This window comes from Carassius gibelio, chromosome B7 (genome assembly GCF_023724105.1).
Source record: "Carassius gibelio isolate Cgi1373 ecotype wild population from Czech Republic chromosome B7, carGib1.2-hapl.c, whole genome shotgun sequence".
In the NCBI taxonomy this organism is placed as follows: domain Eukaryota; kingdom Metazoa; phylum Chordata; class Actinopteri; order Cypriniformes; family Cyprinidae; genus Carassius; species Carassius gibelio.
Genome location: NC_068402.1, coordinates 30,050,779 through 30,072,647, shown reverse-complemented (window position 1 = coordinate 30,072,647; position 21,869 = coordinate 30,050,779). Strand labels below are relative to the sequence as shown.

The window sequence follows — 21,869 nt, the reverse complement described above, 5'->3', positions numbered from 1 at the left end:
TTATTGGTGTCACAAATCATCTGTTCTACGACTCCTATTTTGTGCATTGTTTATATTTTGTTTTATTCTTATGTTCATTGCTTTCCATTGTCACTATGTTCTCAGTTCCTGTGCTTAACTTTCTGTGTCCTTGGTTGCTAGTGTTCCTTTGTTGGTTTCCATAGTTAATCATTTGCTGTGTTTGAAATTGCCCCCTATTCCCTCATTCACTATTCCCTACATAAGTCCACTAGCATAGTCCACTTGAAGGAGTGAATGAAAACAAATGAGTGAATTCAGACACTGAGTGCACTGGAAGGACTGCCGCCTTTGCATAGTTTGTGGTTGCAGTTTATAAACGTAACTCCTCAAACTGTCAGCTCCAGTAAAAAAAAAAAAAAGAGAGAAAAAAAAAATACTCTAGTGTTCCTTTATCTCAAGTGGTAGAGCATTGTGTTAGCAAGCACAAGGTTGGGGGTTTGAATCCCAAGGAACACGTTAGAAGAAAATTGTTAGCTTGAATGCAATGTAAGTCACTTTGGATAAAAGCGTCTGCTAAATGCATTAATTTAATTTAATTTAAATAAAAGGGAAATTTGTACTTTTCTGATATTACGCTGTACCCACAAGTAGTTTGGAAAATAGATGGATAGATGATTCAGCTGTAATAGTCATCTTTTGGTGAGATGCAGGAATTTGTATCCTGTTTAATTATTTGTTATCTCTTGCCTTTATAAATCTACTGCATTTTGATCCTCCCCCTTAGCCTACATTACAGGATAATCAACCACAACAACTACATGGATCTGCCAGCAGTGGTACAGTTTCCTCCACCATACCCTCGTATTTAGATCTGGTGTGTGTATCCGTTATCCGGAAGATTCCTTCTGGGCATTCCTTTTGGCTGGATTGAATGCACAAAACAGAGCACACCTGCCTGATGATGGTCCCCAATAGAACTCCTCCAAATTTTATACAATGTGTGCTGTTCCACTGTAGAACCCCTTTTAGAGTGATTGAGAAGAATGAGTCGGAGCCAGTGCTGTCTGTCACCAGTCAGCTTGTTTAATGACTCTTTATTTTGATTTTCTTTTCTGTGTATTTTTCTTATTTTTAAGTTAATTTCTTTCCATTTTCCCTTTCCATTGTTTCTGAAACTTCCAACTATCTGTGGAATTTTTATTATTGTCCTCAACTTCTCCGTCGCCTGTATGTTACAATTGGTTGCTGAGAATTTTTTTGTTTTTATTTTTTTATTTTTATCAATGTATACTACGAAAACAAAACAGCGCCATAAAACACTAAAACATTATTTATACAACAGGATCTGTGTACATTTAGTATAACTACACTAGAGAAGTGCAGTAAATAGACCTACATTTTGGAATTTTGCATAATATATACATTTATTAATGTATTTACTTATATATGTTTATATCTTAATATATTTTATGTAAAATTAAATTTAAACATATATAAATATATACATAAATTATCATTAGAAATGATAATGCAAAATCAACAAGAGACATTAAATGATGGCTTAAAATGTAATTGAAATCATAATAAGTTGCATTTGCAATGATTTATTATTTAATTATTATTTGATTGAAATGTATAATTTTATTGAAATGTGAAAAGTGTGTATACATTACACCAGAATGGAGGAAGACCTGGTGTACAAAGTTAGGGTATATTCAGAATTTTACTGAAATGTGAAAAGTGTGTATACATTACACCAGAATGGAGGAATACCTGGGGCACAATGTTATGCAGAATGCTTTTAGGCAGTGTGGCTTCGGAATACTGCAGTGTTGTGGCACTTTTAGGAAAGGAAATGATCATAATTTCCTTAGATCACTTGCTTTGTTTCAGAGAACATTTGTTTAAAATGTTTAAATTTATGTGAATTTCTGCTGCCTTTTTTTTATTTTTTTTTTATGTCTGATAATTTGACACTACTAAGGTTTTTATATGAATGAGACATTTTGTTGTAGCTTGAGTCCTGTCTTTGATGACATTGTCTCTTTGATCTTATGTAATCAAGTTTCATCGTGGAGTCATCAATGTTCAAAATGCCATAGGGTCTGACTCATCTTTAAATGACTAACAGATTAGTCATTAGGGATCACGACATGAGTAGGAGTCTGCAATCTCAGCATATCAGTAATTCCAATGAAGGGACACTAAATGCTTCCCACTGTCTTTACCTAAGAGGAATTAATAAATGTTAAGAACTAATAAATACAAAAAAAAAAAAATAATAATAATAAAAATAGACTTCTAAATGTGAATCTTGTGACAAAAACATTAAAGCTGTCTAAAGTAGCTGGGGCTGTAAATCTCAGTGCAGTATCTGTTGTGGGCACACACATTTTTACGGCAATGCATTAAGAAGGACTACACAACTTTATACGTTTTATAAACATTTTCTTACTATTAATTTATTACTGTCTTTTTGATTATTCAGGCATAGTTGCATGCACACACCTCCACTAGGGGCAGGACAGAGACTTCTTCCCAAAGTCATTATTTTACTTCTAACTTCTAAGATAGCAATACCCGAAAAATCTACAGGCTATTGCCTTTATCTTATGTCTATGGTAATTTTGACAGACAGTACCTCAGTTATATACTGGGGTCGTATGGATGTCAAAAAAGGTTCACGATGTGAAGACTAGATCTCAGCTCCTAAATTAGATGATTAAAGTGTATTCTAACCTAGTTAGGAGTTTTTTTTTTTTTTTTTTTAATTCAATTCAATTCAAGTTCATTTGTATAGCGCTTTTTACAATACAAATCGTTACAAAGCAACTTTACAGAAAATTATGTTTCTACAATATTTAGTTGTACCTTATGGTGGTGACTGTCAGTTTGTGCATGTTTGACAGGATTTTTAGAGAAAATTAATACAAGACGTAGTCAGCTAGACGATGAACATTATTAATATTATTAATTAATAATTGTTATATGATGCAGTCACACTTGTAGCAATATTTGTTATTTCTGTTTGTTGATTCAGGGTTAGCATCATCTGAGGTCCTCTGAGGGTCAGCATCATCTCTTCTCGGGTGTTTTGGATCCAGACTGGAGCTTGTGTAAATCCTAGTTGCCACGGGATTTAAAACATAGAAACAAAATAGAGACATCATTAGAATAGCTGCTGATCCAACAAACTAAAATTTTAGTTTTACCCAAGCTAATGAATAAAAATGCACATTTGATCAGATGCAACTACACTCACAATTTAAGAGATACATTATTCGAATGCTTGGTGTAAGAGATGCGTTTTTAATCTAGATTTAAACAGAGAGAGTGTGTCTGAACCCCGAATATTATCAGGAAGGCTATTCCAGAGTTTGGGAGCCAAATGTGAAAAAGCTCTACCTCCTTTAGTGGACTTTGCTATCCTAGGAACTACCAAAAGTGTTTTGTGACCTTAGGGTGCTCGATGGGTTGTAGCGTGGTAGAAGGCTAGTTAGGTACGCAGGAGCTAAACCATTTAGGGCCTTATAGGTAAGTAATGGTAATTTGTAACTGATACGGAACTTAATAGGTAGCCAGTGCAGGGACTGTAAAATTGTGGTAATATGATCATATTTTCTTGACCTGGTAAGGACTCTAGCTGCTGCATTTTGGACTACCTGTAGCTTGTTTATTGACGAAGCAGGACAACCACCTAGAAGTGCATTACAATAGTCCAGTCTAGAGGTCATAAATGCATGAACTAGCTTTTCTGCATAAGAAACAGATAACATGTTTCGTAGTTTCTAAGATGGAAGAATGCAGTTTTTGTAACATTGGAAATATGATTTTCAAAAGACAAATTGCTGTCTAATATGACACCCAGATTTCTGACTGTAGAGGAAGTAACAGTACATCCGTCTAGTTGCAAATTGTAATCTACAAGATTCTGTGTAGTGTTTTTTGGTCCAATAATTAATATCTCTGTCTTATCCGAATTTAATTGGAGAAAATTATTTGTCATCCAATCTTTTACATTTTTAACACACTCTGTTAGCTTAGATAATTGAGAAGTTTCATCTGGTCTTGTTGAGATATATAGCTGAGTATCATCAGCATAACAGTGGAAGCTAATTCTGTATTTTCTAATAATATTACCAAGGGGCAACATGTATATTGAAAATAGAAGGGGACCTAGGACGGATCCTTGTGGCACTCCATATTTTACTGATGATAAATGAGATGACACCCCATTTAAGTAAACAAAATGGTAGCGATCGGACAGGTAGGATCTAAACCATCTTAGAGCCTGCCCTTGAATACCTGTAAAGTTTTGTAATCTATCTATGAGTATGTCATGATCTATGGTGTCGAACGCAGCACTAAGATCAAGTAAGACTAGAAATGAGATGCAGCCTTGATCTGACGCAAGGAGCAGGTCATTTGTAATTTTAACAAGTGCAGTTTCTGTGCTATGGTGGGGCCTGAAACCTGACTAAAATTCTTCATACAGATCATTTTTTTGCAGGAAGGTGCTCAACTGAGCAGACACAACTTTTTCTAACATTTTTGACATAAATGGAAGATTTGAAATAGGCCTATAATTTGCCAGTACACTAGGATCTAGTTTTGGTTTCTTAATAAGAGGCTTGATAACCGCCAGCTTGAATGGTTTTGGGATGTGACCTAAAGATAACAACGAGTTAATGATATTGAGAAGCGGTTCTTCGGCTACAGGTAACAACTCTTTCAGTAATTTAGTGGGTACAGGATCTAATAAACATGTTGTTGGTTTAGATACAGTGATGAGTTTATTTAGCTCTTCCTGTCCTATGGTTGTAAAGCACTGCAGTTTATCTTTGGGTGCGATGGATGAAACTCAAGTGTTAGACGCTGTAGAATCTACATTCGCTATTGTATTTCTAATGTTATCTATTTTATCAGTGAAGAAATTCATAAAGTCATTACTATTTAATGTTGGTGGAATATGTGAATCAGGTGGCGTCTGGTGATTTGTTAATTTAGCCACTGTGCTAAATAAAAACCTTGGATTGTTTTGGTTATTTTCTATGAGTTTGTGTATATGCTCTGCCCTAGCAGTTTTTAGAGCCTGTCTATAGCTGGACATACTGTTTTTCCATGCAATTCTAAAAACTTCCAAGTTAGTTTTTCTCCATTTGCGTTCAAGACTACGAGTTTCTTTCTTGAGAGAGTGAGTATTACTGTTATACCATGGCACAGTACGTTTTTCTCTAACCTTTTTCAATTTGATGGGGGCAACAGTTTCTAATGTATTAGAGAAAATAGTGCCCATGTTGTCAGTCATTTAGTCTAATTCATGTGTATTTTTGGGTACAATTAGCAGTTGAGATAGGTCAGGCAGGTTATTTGCGAATCTTTCTTTGGTGGCTGGAACAATAGTTCTGCCCAGACGGTAACGCTGAGACATATAGTTAATTATCAGTTACACGCAGCATGCACAATACAAGGAAATGGTATGTAATATCATCACTTTGAGATACAATATCTATAGCAGTAAGATCGATTCCATGAGATATAATTAAATCTAGTGTATGATTAAAACAATGGAAATGGAAGATTTGAAATAGGCCTATAATTTGCCAGGACACTAGGATCTAGTTTTGGTTTCTTAATAAGAGGCTTGATAACCGCCAGCTTGAATGGTTTTGGGATGTGACCCAAAGATGACGACGAGTTAATGATATTGAGAAGCAGTTCTTCGCTACAGGTAACAGCTCTTTCAGTAATTTAGTGGGTACAGGATCTAATAAACATGTTGTTGGTATAGATACAGTGATAAGTTTATTTAGCTCTTCCTGTCCTATGGTTGTAAAGCACTGCAGTTTATCTTTGGGTGCGATGGATGAAACTGAAGTGTTAGATGCTGTAGAATCTACATTCGCTATTTTATTTCTAATGTTATCTATTTTATCAGTGAAGAAAATCATAAAGTCATTACTATTTAACGTTGGTGGAATATTTGAATCAGGTGGCGTCTGGTAATTTGTTAATTTAGCCACTGTGCTAAATAAAAACCTTGGATTGTTTTGGTTATTTTCAATGAGTTTGTGTATATGCTCTGCCCTAGCAGTTTTTAGAGCCTGTCTATAGCTGTACATACTGTTTTTCCATGCAATACTAAAAACTTCCAAGTTAGTTTTTCTCCATTTGCAATCAAGACTACGAGTTTCTTTCTTGAGAGAGTGAGTATTACTGTTATACCATGGCACAGTACGTTTTTCTCTAACCTTTTTCAATTTGATGGGGGCAACAGTTTCTAATGTATTAGAGAAAATAGTGCCCATGTTGTCAGTCATTTCGTCTAATTCATTTGTATTTTTGGGTACAAATAGCAGTTGAGATAGATCAGGCAGGTTATTTGCGAATCTTTCTTTGGTGGCTGGAACAATAGTTCTGCCCAGACGGTAACGCTGAGACATATAGTTAATTATCAGTTATACGCAGCATGCACGATACAAGGAAATGGTCTGTAATATCATCACTTTGAGATACAGGTAGATTTTGCCTACTTAAACTCTGACTCTGCTTTATGAAAAAGCTTCTTATGTCCCCTATCTTCTTCTTGGGTGGCATCTACAAAGTACAAAAAGGGGCAAACAAAAATATGAAATATTAAATATAAAAATGTTTTTACTCTGGCCTTTGTATGTAGCATATAGACAGCCCTTGTAACTTACCATCGGCGTCGTCAACATGTGCGCGCGCACAAACCAACCGCTCGCTGCTAGTGCAATCACAAAAGTAGTCCCGGCCCGCGCGTGTAGCCTGTCAGATACCCCGCCGCCAATCAAATTATGGCGTTTCTTGTACTGTCGTCGTCCTGGCCGTTAGAATCGATCCAAATAGCAGTGCAAAGATCCAAATAGCAGTTCAAAGGAGCTTGCTAAATATTGGTGGGGACCAATTTGTCATTTAAAAATATTGATAGGGACTAGTACCTAGCGTCCCCCCCTAAACCTACGCCCATGGCCTTATCAACTGTAACTAGAAGGTCTGAGAGGAAATCTGCAAATTCTTTTAGGAATTCTGTATATGGCCCTGGTGGTCTATACAAAGTAGCCAGAGCAAGAGATACATTAGATTTCTTTTGCATGTCTGACAGTGTAACATTTAGCAGAAGTATTTCAAAAGAGTTAAACCTGTATCCTGTTTTCTGGGTAACATTGATAATATCACCATATAGTGTTGCAACACCTCCACCACGACCAGTCTGACGGGGCTCATGCTTATAGCAGTAGTTTGGTGGAGTAGACTCATTTAGACCAAAATAATCATTTGGTTTTAGCCAGGTTTACGTCTAGCAGAGTACATAAAAAAAACAATATAGTAACAATATGACAGTAAGGTTTCGGAGACCATGAACTTTCTATTAAAGAAAGAATGTGTTGGAAATATATGATGATGACACAGAGTTGCTAAAATGATACAGATTGTGAAGGTATTCTTTTTGTTACTGACCTTGTAAGAAATTCATTAACTTCTCCAACTATGAAACAATGCTCTGACAGAAATGAAAGAAATGTCTCAATGACAATTTTTGGCAACTGGAAAAATGCAGAAGTGCACAAGTGATGACTTGGAGCCCAAAATAGTCAACAATACGCAGAATATTAAATACCACTATTGCAGCCCTAACCATACCAAACATGCTATTGTATATTATTATATAAATATTTATTGACTTTTTGACTGACCTTCAAAATATACAGTAAAAGCTAGCCTCTTTAATCAGGATTGCAGACTCCCCTAAAGTTGTTGGAGCCATCAATAGCACTCTTATAAAGTAATTTAATATGGGGCTTGGACAAATGCCACTACTCTGGCCCTATGAAATACATTTAAATTATTTCCAAATTATTACAATTATTTTAGGCGTTTAGGGCTCTAATATTTTTTTTTTCCCACCTTATGTTTTATTGTTACCAAATTCTGTGTTAGCATGTCTAATTATATTACGCAGTAAAAACAAGTTTTATTTATTCTTACAGTAGCCTTAGTTTTTTTATTGTATATATATATATATATATATATATATATATGTGTGTGTGTGTGTGTGTGTGTGTGTGTGTGTGTTTATCAATTGAAGACAGAAAAAAACATTCATTAATTTTTTTTCTTTTTTAATTAATGAAAATTATACAAGTAAAATAAACATGATTTACTATTACAATTAAAACTCAGAAGAAATATTGTGGTAGTATTATGTACATTCTACAATACTTAATGTATTTCTGGCACAATATGTGTGTCCCAAATCACATACTTGTGCTCTATGACATATTGTAATATGTAGGCCTATTTAATTTTTTTTTTTTCTGGTTATCAAATGAAGATATAAAACATTAATTTAATTTATTTTTTTTATTTATGAAAATTAAACAAATAAATTTGGCAAATAAAGAGGATTTACTTAAAAGAAATATTGTATTATTGTTCCTTCAAAAATATATTTTTTAATAATTGTAGTTAAGTCAGGTCCAGTCATCTTTATTTTAGTAGCACTTTAAACTAAACAGATTGTGTCAAAGCAACTGAACAACATTCATTAGGAAAACAGTGTGTCAATAATGCAAGATGACAGTTAAAGGCAGTTCATCATTTAATTCAGTGATTTCATCATCCAGCTAATTTCAGTTTAAATAGTATCTTTGCAATAATTTGCAATCAATTAATGGTAGTAGTATTATGTACAATCTACTGAACAATACCATAATGTATTTCTGGCACAATAGGTGCTTCCCAAATCACGTATATGCTCTATGACATTTTGTAGTACTGTATAAATATTGCGAGTAGTGCATTCACACTGAAAATTCCTAAAAGAAAAAAAAAACTTTAAATACCTGGATGATGCATTTAAATAACTGAAAAAATAAAGTGAAATGTTGGACTAGTCATGCACTCAACTGTCGCCACTTTAATTACGTCGCGAAAAGGGAGGGGCTATCAGACTCTGATTATTGATGACAAAAAAAAAAAAAAAACATACAAAATTAATATCCTACATGGTTGAATACATAGTGTGTAAGTACATAGTGTATCATTTGGGACATATTTGTCTTAGAGTTAAACCAAACTTATTTTGACAAGGTTGCCTTGAATTTACATTTCTGTGTGTATATGATAAGATGCTAGTTTAACTCAAATGCAACAGTAAAATGCTCATGATGTGACTCTCAGAGCAGTTCTGGAGATGTTGTTGATGTATGTCCTAGTTAGACTGTAGACGTTGTCACCGCGAGCTTCACACGTAAAATTTAGCAAACAAAACTCCACATCTGCACCATTCATTTACATAGGGACACACCGAACATGCAGGATTCATATTTAAAAAAATTTTTTTGCTGCTTAATATTTACAAATACTAGTCCTTATTGCGGTTTTGATTTAAGTGTAATGACCTTTTGATTAATTCAGCCAGACATGAACAAATTCTGTGAAATTCTGCGTTAATTCCTGTTCCTTAAACTTTAAATTCTAGTTTTTATATCTGGATGCTGTAAGTCCACATTTTCCACAAGGCATATATCAGAGGGGCCTATTCCTCTGGGTCCTAAAGATGGTGCTTTTATATAATTTATTCTCAAACTATCAGAAAACTACACTACAACATGTCTACAATGTCAGTGCCTTCTGGAAATTTAGAGTGCATGTAGCCTACAGTACATCATACTTCGCCAATGCTGTCATAGTCTCCAAACAATGTTCGTCACTGGTGGAGTTCATGTTTGTAAAGTGTTGACACTCCTTTCTGCTGCGGGAGTCTACAGCCATTGTTAATGTCATTGTGTATATATACCCCGTGCGATAACGCTTCACATACTGTACAGCTCAGTAACAAACCAACAACCGTGATGGCTTTTTCATTGTAACTGGTGACGTCAACCAAGTAAAGACAGTTCTGCAGAAGTTCTACCAACATTCTAACTTTGCAAAAAAGGTGAACACATTGGACCTGGTGTACACAACCAAAAAATACTGCATTCAAAGCTCTCCCCTGCACCTGCCCCCACCCCCACCTCAGGTACTCGGATCACATCTTTGTCATGCTAATTTTAGCATACAGATCTCTTTTCAAACTAGCCAAACCGGTTCAAAAGAATATCACAGTATGGCCAGATGATGCTGTCTCAGCACTACAGAACTGTTTCCAGGACACAAACTGGAACGTTTAAAGACACCATCTACAACCATCAAACAAACCTGAAAGAGTACCCTGAAACAGAGAATTCTTACATCAAAATGTGCAATGATGATGTGAGTCACCAAGACCATAACCATATGTGCCAACCAGAAGCCATGGCTAATAGCAGATGTCCATAGGCTGATAAAGCTCACATCAGGATATAAAGCTGCCTTCAAAACAGCAAGAACCAATCTGAGACAGATGGAGCCTGTGGCTGGCAATTCAGACCATCAGCGACTATGATGCTGACAAATCCCTCCTATATGCACACCAAAAAGGATTCAAGATTCAACGCTCCCCTGAGCATGCTAGACACATTATTATGGCTAGTGTCATTTTACACAGTATTTGCATATCCCTCCTTGGTGATGATGGTGACCATAATTACTTCTGACGAGAATGATGAAGATACTTCCGACCACACAATACTGAGTGTTTCTGGGAAAGCATCAAAATGGGACTGCTTTGCTAGCTTACATTTTTGATACTGGCAAAACATGTTGACAATATGTAATGATACATCAAATTTGTTATCATCACATTTGATTTACTCAAAACATATGCACAATCATTGTATGTTTAATCACATCAGTTTTAGCGTGTTATATCAATATTCATATTGGATTTTAAGTTCACTACCTCAGACTGATGTGCCCTCCAGAAGCTTGTGCTCTGCAAGTGAACAGCAAATTATAGTACAATCCCAAAGAGGCAAAAAATCTCTTTCACATACTTTTATTTTAATTGTACCCTGCTAATGGAATGGCCTGCCCGACTTGATCTTAGCAGCTGAGTATTTAGCCATCCTTCAGAAACGGCTAAAGACACATATATTTCATCTTGACCATTTAACACTAGATCCCTCAATTCTATTTCTTTTATATGTGCTTGTTTCATTTTTATTTATTATAAAACTTGAACCTTTAACACCTGTACTCTTTATTATATTTCTATTGTATCTACTTGTTTTCTTTTATTTATTTATAATAATAAAAAAACCTTGACTAGTTTTTATTCTTATTATGTATTATATAATAAACCTTGCTACATTTGTTATATTATATATGAACCTTGATACATACTAATTTAGACTAACCGGGACTTGTCAATGCATTTACATATTGTTTCTTCCTTTTTTTTTTTTTTTTTTTTTTGACTTGATTACTTATATTTTCCTCATGTTAATTTGGATAAAAGCATCTGCTAAATGATTAAATGTAAATGTAAAATAAATGAAGAATACCAACAGATGTGACCAAATTATTCAGTAACCATGGTGATTAGCAGATGGCAGGAAAACAGAGTAACAAAACTGACCAACTATAAATAACTAAGGAAGACAAAACATGAACTGAACAATGAAAAATAAATTAAATCACAGTAAAATTAAAGAACATAATTTTTCACCTGTATCATTGTATCACTGTAAGGCAGAATGGACATTTGGAAGACACAGGGAGACATCTAGTGACGGTACAGGACATACATCAGGTGGATTGTCTCCACCATCATCCACCACATTCACAACATTAAATAGTTAAAACAAGTTTATTATTATTATTATTATTATTATTATTATTATTAATTTATTTTTGATTGATCGATTGATTGATTGATTTACAGAATCTGGGGTATCTGCATTGCACTAATGGGAGGAACATTCCTAGTATCTCCCTTACAATTTTAGCAATCTCAGAAGATTACATGGAGGGCTGGCCTCCTACAATATGAACATGTATACATATATTTGTATATACATACACTAACCCCATTTTTCTTGAGCTAAACTCAATGATCTAAGACTTTTTCTATGTACACAAAAGGCATATTTATCTCAAATACTGTTCACAAATCTGTCTAAATCTGTGTTAGTGAGCACTTCTCCTTTTAATCCATCCACCTCACAGGTGTTGCATATCACGATTTATTCCTAAATAAAAAGTCTTAGATCTTTGAATTCAGCTCATGAAAATTTTGTTCTCTCTCTCTCTCTCTCTCTCTCTCTCTCTCTTTGCCTGACCATGTTTTATCTTAAGTGTTTTTTTCTTGTGCTAATGCAAATGTTTTACACCACAGACTAAAGAAAACGGAGCATTGCTTGGTTGGTTGACCTAAATTGGTATTGTCTAATTGTGTACTTTAATTTAACAGCTGAATAATCTTTGGTGGATTGTAATTCATTACACGCTTTTCTATCAAAGTTATCTGACAATATCAAGTTAAATATGTTCTGGCACAGTGCAAATAAATGTGATAACGTGACAAATGTTGAAGGTGTCTGAGTAAATTTTGGTTTGACTGTATGTGCGTGTGTGTATACAGTATGAATATATGGACAGAATATTAATGTGCAATTACAATGACATAGTAAATATGCTAAATAGCAAATGCATTCATTCATGAAATTTAGTGACTGTTTTTAGTTTAGTATTTATAAATATATAGTTATTTACACACACACTGTTTATAGCCTCGCCGTATGTAAAATTCCCTGTCACCCATCTCTCAACTGCTAAATGTGGACATTTAATCATTAACATTATGAATTTCTGTAAAACTGCTTTAATGCAAAGTGTATTATGAAAAACAATATACAAATAAAACTGATATGATACAACACTCACACATATTAAAAATGTGTTCCATTTTTAATAATTGAATACATTAAATTAGGCTGTAATAGCCTGCCATTTGACAGTATGGTACATCCAATCACAGCATTAGTTGTTATACAACTACATAATTGCTGAAATTATGCAAGATGAAATTTAATCCCTTTCCCCACAGGACTGAAATACACTCATAAAACCAGAAGGATAAATTCATAGTGTGTGTCCTCTGCAAGAAATTTGCTTTTTGATTCCAAACACACTTATGTTCTAACTGCTACTGTGCAGTTAGTAGGGCTTCCCTCCAAGGGCTGTGATGATCTGTGTCACTCCTCAGTGGTTGGCATATCAGGCTTTACTCCATCACGCCTACACTGCAGCATCACACCATGCTGAGAATGTGAAATACATGTAATGTTTATATCAACAAGAACCCAGTGAAGCCAAAGTGACTGTGGTAAGAGTAAGAGGAAAAATGGAGATAAACCAATCTCAGCTAGGGGAGCTCATACTCCTCAAAATAACAAAAGAGTTTTGTAGATATCTTTCTGATTTACAGCGTATACGGTGGTCTTTCACTTTTGGTAAAGTGGATCAAAATATAATGAGAATTTCATAAATCTACAATACTGTTCAGGTAACATATAAGAGCCATTTCTAAAGACATTGTTTAGTTTAGTCTTGTAGTTAGCCATGGTAAAAAAAGCTTAAATGGTAAAAGCCAAATTAAAATATTTAATATTAAGTTTGCTTAGGTTACATAACAACAATAAGATGATTTATTAATTACATGCAGGTTATTAGATTGTCAGGATTAAAAGATGGAATGATTTCACTACTCTTAAATGTATGTGTGCAATGTATTTAAGTATCGGATTGGGTCTCAGTAGGATGGAGATCCAATGGTGATCGGGCTGGATGGCATGGCCAAAATCATAATCGTGATATATTTTTCATATCACAAAATATGAAAACTCAGCTCTTGTTGCTGTGTCCAAATTTTCTAAATTTTTCACCAGTTGTGTTATCATTGCAGTTGGCTGCATTAGATAAGCGCATTAACTATTTTGCATTGCAACTAATAAAATAAGCATTTATTATTATTATTTACTTTTATTATTGTTATAATTGCCTTCTTTGAAACTTATAACTACAAACTGAGCCTCCAAAAAACAAAAAACAAACAAAAAAAAAAAAAAACAAAGGCCAGAATGGAGGGGCCATTCAGACATGCAAATACTGACAACAAAGAACTACAGATAAATAATAAGAGGTTGTGCAATCATATGATGAACATCAATTATGTCAAGAAGGTGGTCATGTGTCATAAAGACAGAAGTTGAGAAGCAGAGGGTACATGAGCTATTTAGTGAAAAAATGTGAATAGATGAGTTTTAAGTTGAGACTTAAAAGTCTGAAGAGAGGAGGCAGCACGAACATTATGGGGCAGCTTATTCCACAGTTTAGGGCGATAATACAGAAAGTGCTACAACCCATCATACACTAAAAAACACTGGGTTAAAAACAATCCAATTTGGATAAATATAGGAAAGAACCCATCTTGGGTTACATATACCCAGCAAATTGGGTTTTTTAACCCGGCATAAGTTAATGGGTTTATTCATTTTTACTATATTAAAAAACATTTTTTTTAGTACACACATTAATGTTTACAGATTAACTTAAATCCACTGAACTTTTCTAAAATACTCCACACAACCTCTGGTTTGTATGATAACTTCCTTTATGTATCATTTAAAGGCATTGTTTATATAATTTTTAATAGGCTACACATATTGTTCTATATTTAAACTCATTTAACAAACATTAGAAGAAAAATCCAACATTAAAAAGAAGTAATCCACGTTTAATCCACCAGGCTTGGTTATTCTGTTTTCACTTTAATGACATTGGTTCTCTTGCCCAAGTTGGAGTAGTGTTCGGCGGGGAACTGCTAACAGACTCCCACCCTGCATTTTACATAGACAAAACATGCTGTGACTCCATAACCTGCAAAAATACCGAACAATAAACAGCTTAACATGTTTTAACATCCAAAGTATTATAAGTAGTATAAATAAAATATTTTATTTTATGTAAAGCATCAGGCTTTTCCACCACGCAAAAAGACAGTGATACTCGTTAAAAGTGATTCCCCACGTGCGCCTGTATGTTTCCATGCATAAAATTGAATTATATACAGCATGGTAACGATTTTATAGATAAAATAAAAAGTACACATACCTGTATTTTACCGAAAAATGCATAAATGCGATGGCGCTTAGAACTGCAATCTCATGAGATGCAAAATCCCCATGATAAATAACTCATCTGCTGGGTTACGTCTGACCCAGGATCTGAGTAACACAAAAACTAGCCAAACATTGGGTTATGTCTGACCCAGGAGCTGCAAAACAACCCAAACACTGGGTTAAATTAAAGGGCTCAAGCAGTAGAGTTTTGTACCATTTGGAGGTGATTAATATCTTTGGCAGGTAAGCCAATACAGAAGGAGTTACAGTAATCAAATCTGGAGGTTATAAAAGCATGAATGATAGTTGTATCATCTCCAAAATGAAGGGAGGGAATATACGAACAATATTCCACAATTGGTAAAAGCATGATTTAACAATCTGACCAATATTTGAATCAGTCATACAATACTCCCAAAGTTCTCACAGTTATTGATGGCCTAATCTGGACACAATCAATATTTATGAAAATGTCGTGCTGGGAGGAGCTCTGTGATTTACGGCCAACTAGTAGGATTTCAGTTTTGTCTGCATTTAGTTGTAAAAAAGCTATCTGACATCCAGGTTTCAAGTTCTTGAAGACAGGAAACGATAGAAAGGAGTGGACAAAATGAGTTGGGTTGAACTGTAAAATAGATTTGAATGTCATGAGCGTAACTATGAAAATTGAGTCCATGACGTCTGATGATCTGAACCAGTGGCAGCACATAAATGAGAAAAACGTGTAGCAAGTACAGAACCTTGGGGGACACCAAGGGAAATAGTGACAGTGCGAGATTCTTATCGATCCTAACAAATTCCTGTCTATCTGATAAATATGAAGTTAGCCACTGAAGAGCAGAACCAGTGATACATAGAAGATAATAAAAAAAGAAGTACAGAGTGGCAAATGGTATCAAAGGCTGAACTCAGATCAAGGAGGACAAGGATACTGTGGACACCTGAATCAGAAACCAGAAGGAGATCATTAAACACTGTTGCTGTTAAGTGCTGTTTCTGTGCTGTGAGAGGGACAGAAACCAGATTGAAACCGCTCATAAATGTTCCTCTAAATGAGACTGCAGTTGTGGTGGAACTACTTTCAAGTATTTTAGCAACAAATGGGAGGTTTGATATTAGTCTGAAATTGTTCAGATATGTGTTGTCAAAGACCAGGTTTCTAAAGGATTGATGGCAGCTACTTTTAGGTCTTGTGGAACATAAACAGTGACAAGGGATCAGTTTATAATAGGAGTAATAGATTGGACGAGTGAAGGCAAAAGGGTTTTGAGTAAGGATGTTGGAATAGGATCAAGTGTGTAGCAGGCAGAGTTAGATTTGATAATCAGTAGTTCAATCGCAGATATATGCATGGGTAAGAAAGTGTTGACTGGGTGACCTATCAGACATAGAGAAAGGTGGGGAGAGACCAATGGAGAAAAGTCTTGGTAATTGTTATAAATTTTACGTAGGAAAACAGACTGAAAGCTTCCATAAATATTAACAAAGCCATTAATTGCTACGGACGGTGGTTTAACAAGTTTGTTGATCTCAGAGAAAAGAGCTTTAGGTTTGCACTTGGCTTAATTAATGACAGTGGAGAGATATGTAGAGCGTGCAGTGTTAAGTGCTTCTTTATATTTCATTACTGAATCTGAAAAAGCAATAGCATACACTACAATTTTTTTATAGTCGTTCTAGACGCCTACATTCAGCTTTCATTACTCTAGGTTAAAATGTGAACCAAGGAGAGGAGTGAGCAGGAGAGACTTTTCTAGTTTTTAGTGGACCAAGGTCATCCAAAATATTACAAATAGTTTAATTTTAGGTTGAGAATATCTCATCAGTGCTCAGGAGGTGGAATGTGGATGAGAGAGTGGAGGCAGCAATAGCAACAGAAAAAAAATGTCAGTGGTTACATATTTCCGGTTATAGTAAGATATAGTAGTTTTAGTTTTTGGTTTTACAATTGGGAGAGGAAAACCAAAGACAATAAGTTTATGATCAGAGATGCCCAATTCATGACCCTGAGCACCAATATTGTTAATACCAATAATGCAAAGCAAATTACGAGTATGAAAATGTGAATGCATTGGAAAATCTATATTTTGTGATACATCGAGATAATACAAAACAGACAAAAAGTATTTTGCAGCAGTATTACAATCAGAATCAACATCTATGTTAAAGTTACCTGGCATTATGATTATGATTATGTTATGCTGGGCCCAGTTCTTCATGGTTTAGGCTTTAACTATCTTTACCCAGAAGCAGAAATCTATGGTAAACCCGGGAATTCACAAACATAATTAAACAAATTTAAGAATCCTACATTTTGGAGAGTCCCATGCAATTGTATGCCTTTTTTTTCTCTCACTTCAACATGGTACATTTCTCTACAGAATATGGTTATGAAATATCAGATTAGTAAATTAGTAAATTATTTCTCATGAGTCTTAGTGTCTGTATACTTACCCAGTACATTCTCTCATGAAGTATGCAGAACACATGCACTATGCATCCAAACATTTCTGAGAACCATCACTCACCTATGCCAACACAAACACAGAGAAAATAGTTTTAAAATACAAATCTAATTTTACAACATGTCATGATATAACTGGCAATGTAGTTAACTAAATGTTTAGACATTATTACAATTACAATACTACAACTGCTACCTATTTACTTACAGAGCGCAAAATTTAACAAAGATTTTAAATATATTAAGACAAAAAAAAAAAAAACATCTATAGTTTACATGAAATTTTACATATTATTTAGCAAAACAAACTCCATTGACCACTCAGCCTGACCTCAGTGCATGGGTAGATAGCCACATTCTGAACTTTGCATGCACTTGATTTGCCAGCCATTCTCCCACTGCATCTGTGTTACAGCTGGAATGTCAGAGAGCACCAGTTACATAAGAAATCAGGGATGGGCATTTCTTATTTTTCCTTTGGAGCACATGACAGATCAGCAAAACTTTTCCTCAACTACTGAGATGTGCAAGTCACAATGATAATGAAACCATTTTAAATAAAACATAGTTTTGACAACTGTAGAGAGAAAAGTAGCATTACTAGATTATTAAAAATGCATCCGCTTTTTGACGTATGTAGGAATGTCACTATTTAAATAAATCATGATTGTTAAGTCCTGTGCCGGGAGGGCCAGCACCCTGCCAAGTATAACACCGACCAGCTCCAACACACTAGCTTGGAAGTTTCTAGTCACACCCTACATGCCTATTCACCATTTCCTTCATTAGTCCACTAATATAGTCCAGTTGAAAGAGTTAATGAAAACACAGGTGAGCGAATTCAGACACTGAGTGTGCCGGAAGGACTGCTGATTTTGCATAGTTTGTGCTTGCTCTTTAATATTCATTTTAATCTTAGCAAACTAGTAGCTCCACTAATGAAAAGATTTATCTTGAACTATGTCATGAAAACTAGGATGTATAAACCTTAATTAACCTATAAAAGGAATCTATACCTGTATGACATTACACTGCACCCACATTGAGCAAGCAGGTTGGAAAATGTTTGGATGGAAGGATTATTCAGCTCCAGGCGCCATCTTCTGGTGAGTCGTGGGAACTCGTTCAGAATGACCATCACAGTGCAATATGGGTGCTATGGTTAACATTGGTTGTATAGTCATTTTTGTGGTCCATTGCTGGATTGAATTAATGTACTTGATAATGTCCACTATGCTTTCAAACCTCACTGGTGCCCTATTTAAAAATATAGAGGGTATAGCCTGGTAATCCTGAACACCTTGATGATCTGTTTCAGGTGTGTTTAATTAAGGTTCCCTTACGAAAAAAATAAATTTTTATAAATGTTTTATTATAGTAAAACTGTAGTAACCCATGTTTTTTTGGTGTCTTGACTACCATTTATAGAACCCAAGATTTACTACAAATACCATGGTTAAACTAATAATAAAACTAATTTAGCAAAACCATGGTTAATTTGTGGTAACCATGGTGTAACTATAGTAACCATGTTTTTTTTTTGGGTTTTATTTGTAGTAAAACCATGGTTACATTTCGTAAGGGTTGGAGCTACCCTTTGCAGGACAGTGGCCCTTCAGGAACAGATTTCAGGATTCAGACTCTCCTGAAATAATGCCGAATTCCAGGCAACCCTTAACTTGTGTTTTTTCAACCTTCTACCCATTAAAGTGCACTGGAACAGCAGTCAAACCCTTGACTTTCCACCAGTGAACTCGTACTAGATCGATGTACTCCCAGTTCCGAGCTGATGTCACATAGCCCACGAAACAACAATGGCAGCCCCTACAGATAATATTTTCTATGGATGTTGTGTTTATCCAAGTGGTACATGTTGAAAAAACAATTTTAAGACAATGTAATATTGCAATAAAATGTATAATCTAGCTACAATTCCTTGCGCTCAGAACTTTTTAGAACAGTAGTATTTTCACAAGCAAACAAATTCTAAGTCAGGTTTTAAAAAAGTTATTTCTATCTTTTGTTGTAGTCTGTCAGTAGGAAATATCAGTATATATTTTCCAACGTTCCTTTTTGTCATTAATTGTAGTAATCCATTGAGATTTTTCAGAGGGGAACAGTAGTGAAGTATTTTTACTTTACTCACGAAAATTTAAAAAGTATCTGTAGTTTTTCTTTGGAAATTTTTACTTCACTACATTCCAAAGCATAATGTCATACTTTTTACTACACTACATTTCATGAAATTAAAGTTGTTGTTGTTGTTTTACCGTTAATACTTAAGAACATTAAAAAAAGTAAACATTAAGTCTTTGAATTACTTTTACTTGAGTAAAAGAAAGAAAGTAATAGATTTGTAATGTAATTAAATATTAAATTATATTTAATATGAGATGCAGAGCTGTAAAAAGTACAATGCTTTGAATTAAAGTTTTCTAAAGAAAAACACTATGATAAATTACTGACACTCCAAAAGTACTTTTAAAGCGGAGTAAAAATACTTCACTTCTGTCCACCTCTGAGATTTTTGTTTGCACAAGCAGTCTGACAGCAGTCAGTGCTCCACACAGAGATCTGATCTAGTCATCATCCAGTCTGTCTGGAATAACATAAAGAAACAGAACAAACTGAGACTGAGACTGAAATGTTTCCAGGATTCTTGAAGAAACCTACCTGCAAAGCTTCAGTACTGTTAAAAGTTTTAAGCACTTGTGTAAAAATACTGCAAACCCAATCTTTGGTGATGTCCATGAGTTCCAGACTTAAGGCAGTCATTGCCTGCAAAGGATTCTCAACAAAATATAAAAAAATAACATTTTAATTATGATTATACTTATTTGTCCAATTACGTCTGAGCCCCTGCAATTGGGGGGACTTTGTATAAAAATTAATGTAATTCCTAAGCATTTATCTTATAATTTTGTCAAACCCCTTGCATTAAAGCTTATGGTCTGCACTACAATTTCATTTTGATTGCTTAATATTCTAATCTGGTGGCATATATAGCCAAATTATATAAACCGTTTCAGTGTCTATATGGACCTATATGGCGTGTATTTTTCCAACACCTAACAGTGTATTTATTATTATTATTATTATTATTATTATTACATATTTTATTTTTTACTTTGTGTTTGCTGGGTTTCTACAGGTTTCATTTGGGTAACCTTAAAAAGAAAATTAAGACCAAGTATAAATAGAGAGGCTAATAAAATAATTAACTGAAGGGAACCCATATGTCAACATATTCTCTAATTGTAAATGTCTAGGTAGCACACAATATATTAGGAGCACTTAAAAGTCAGTAATTACAACTTTCTTTTTATTTAACCCTGGTTTGTATTGTGTTATACATATGAGTATTTTGTCAAGCCATTTATCAATGCATTCATTGTGAGCATGAACTTTTGCTAAATACTTTTGCAGATTCATTGAATAAATCCAAAATATGGAGCATATGATTGCTGACATGTTGATTTAGGGTTGATAAAAAAAGAAAAGAAAAATTTATGTTGTTGGTTTCTGCTTAGATGAATGTTTGGATGCACATCTAAATAGTGCCTGCATATACATTTCTTAAATCATTATAAATAATATAAATGATGAAATATATAATTAAATTATAAATAATTATAAATAATTAAATAGTAGGTGTTTTGGCTGATAGTGAAACAAAAATAGGCAAAGTGTTCAACAGTACAGTATTAGGGGTCAATAAGGTTGAAACCTATACATTGTTAGATAGATAGATAGATAGATAGATAGATAGATAGCATATGTAATAGAACTTAAATGAAATTCAATTAAATTAAAATATACAAATTTAAACGAATTAAAAAGATTTATATAAACTCTTATAGTAGCTTCTTATTGATGCTTAAATAACAAGAAGGCCAAATGTATGTCTTTTAGAAATTTTTGCATTTCTTCATATACACTTATTTTCATTTTCGTCAGGGCTACTGTTTCACATGTGGCATAATGCAAACTAATTTAGATCTCCACGACCTCTGTCAGGTTGGTTTAGTTAATCAGTTGCGAGGACAATGCAAAATAAACGCCTCAAATACAAAAAAAAAAAAAAAAAAAAACAACGTCATGAAGACATAGTCGTACCTTAACTCACTTTAAAACAAGCCACGAGATCATGGAAAACAACCAATCTCAGTCATTTACTTTTTTATTACAATAAATAGAAACACGTTAAATAGCAAAATACAAATAAACTGTGCTTGCCACTGAACAATAAGTTTATTGTTGAAAATACGTTACTTACAATTTACGTGTCGCATTGAACACTCAACCTTTCCTCGTCACGTCAAAACAGAGCGTCTGTCACAACACAACACTAAACACCACAACTTAACTTATTT

At 34.3% G+C, this 21,869-nt stretch overlaps 1 long non-coding RNA gene across 3 annotated transcripts; it reads right to left on the bottom strand.

Annotated features, from left to right (window-relative positions):
* Positions 1-12,717: 12,717 nt before the first annotated feature.
* On the bottom strand, positions 12,718-21,863 carry LOC127961388 (uncharacterized). 3 transcript variants are annotated; one of them, XR_008154429.1, is made up of 5 exons: positions 21,773-21,863; positions 17,828-17,911; positions 17,487-17,560; positions 15,025-15,187; positions 12,718-14,790 (listed from the first exon to the last, which is right to left on the bottom strand). It is a non-coding gene; the product is annotated as an uncharacterized LOC127961388 (long non-coding RNA). The 3 variants fall into 3 exon arrangements; XR_008154430.1 differs by adding an exon at positions 20,170-20,286 and having other exon boundaries at positions 12,718-15,187; positions 21,773-21,830; XR_008154428.1 differs by having other exon boundaries at positions 12,718-15,187.
* Positions 21,864-21,869: the final 6 nt, after the last annotated feature.